The following is a 1,912-nucleotide window of genomic DNA, read 5'->3' as shown; positions in this document are numbered from 1 at the left end:
GCGCTCCTGCTTCTTCAGGATCCGTTGTTTCATGAATGTGACGTGTTCGTAACCGCGTAATCGTGGGGTGGGTTGAATCGTACGGCACAATTGAGTTGTTTACGCTCACATCACGTTAAAGCGGGATCACGTCGCCAACTTCAACTTCAACATGAACAATCTCCGTTGATGCACCAATACCTGAACTGTTCTGCATGAGCGCCTTAGACGTTCTGTGGACATCTTCATCTTCATGGGATGTCTCCAACTGCCCTGCACTTGTCGTTTCGACGAACTACATGGTGCGCACGGCTTACACCTTGCCGGTCTCAACGTTCTGGACACGGTATCCCTTGACGCCATCTTCGTATCCCATGAAGCGACACTTGAACGCTTTCCCGTCGAGCTTACAACGCTTCTAGTTAGGGATGTGCGCGTAGCCGAGTGCACCTCACACCTTCATGTTCTTGAGCTATGGCTTGGTCCTGTATTCTATCTCGTACAGAGCCTTGACGGTGACCGAATTGGGGATCCGATTGATGATCCACGCTGCTGTATTAACAGCTTCAGCCCACCACTTCTTCTTGATGCTCTCGATGTAGAGCATACAGCGAGCCATCTCCACGAGGCTCCGGTTCCTTTGCTCAACCAGGCCGTGCTGCTGAGGTGTATACGAATTCGTCTTCTCGCGTTTAATGCCGCTGTGGTTGTGGTAGTCCTTGAACTAGCGCCCTGTGTATTCACCGCCGTTATTCGAACGTCGTCGCTTGATTCTCTTGTCCGCTGCGTTCTCCATTGCTGCCTTGTAGATCTTGATCTTCGACAGCACAGCCTTCATGAAGAATACATATAAGTGACGCGAGTAATCGTCGATGAACGTCACCACGTACGTGCAACCACCAAGCGTCTTGATTTGCATCGGATTTATTACCTTCGTGCGCACATATTCCAGCACCCCAGAGCCCTTGATAAGGTTTTCGCGGTGTCGAGGGTAGTCGTCTGCCCTCACCTGACCTATCCAACAGTCTGCGCAGACGTCGTCACACTTGACTCCACCTGTGACGTGAGGTACTCCTTCTGCCATCGTCAATAGCTGTTCATAACGCGTGAATGGGATGTGGCTCAGGCGTGCGTGCACCACAATTCACGGCTCCTTACGAGTTGTCGCAACTTGACAAACCTCGCCACCCATGTCTTTAACTTGTATACGTTTCCATAGCGCTCGGCTGCCATGACTGTTGCGTCGCCATAGCGAAAGACAGACACTTGGTCATGCTGAACGGCGGGACGATATCCTTATCGGCCAGCTTCGACGCCAAAATGAGGCTTCCTTCAACTTCAAAAATGTACAGGACATCCGACAATGGCACAGATGTTCCGTCCATCAACTTCAACCCGACGGTGCCTGTTGCAACTGCGTCGATCTTCGTGTTATCCGCAATGGTGATGTGGATTGGTGTTTCCAGGTCCTTCATGGACACGAATTGGTCCCGGACGCTGGTGACGGTCGAACTTGCAGCAGAGTCGATGAGCCATTCAGACTTGGGCATCGCACTCGCAGCCGTGAACGCGAAGTCTGATGCTTGAGCTTGCGCCACTTGACCACGTGTTTGTCGACTTTCTCCTGGCTGCACTCGAACTCCTTGTGCCCTAGCATCTTGCAGTAGACGCACTTCCCACTGAAGCGACGCTTGTTTCCAAAATCCTTCCGCTTCGAAGCGAATGTCATCCCTTGAGCCGATGACGATACATCCGAGGCTTCAACACCAGAGAGTGCTTGGATTGCGTAAGCGAGCGCCACGTTGGGCGTGTTTTTCCGACACAGTCTCCAACATGCGGTATTCGTCAGTCCGACTTCCGAGTAGCAGCACAAACTGTCGAGTTTTGTCCAGGGACTCGCCGATTGACATCATTGGCAGGACCAGCTCCTTGA

The sequence above is a fragment of the Phytophthora parasitica genome (genome assembly GCF_000247585.1).
Source record: "Phytophthora parasitica INRA-310 unplaced genomic scaffold supercont2.97, whole genome shotgun sequence".
NCBI classification, from domain to species: domain Eukaryota; phylum Oomycota; class Peronosporomycetes; order Peronosporales; family Peronosporaceae; genus Phytophthora; species Phytophthora nicotianae.
This window is presented reverse-complemented; position numbering follows the sequence as displayed.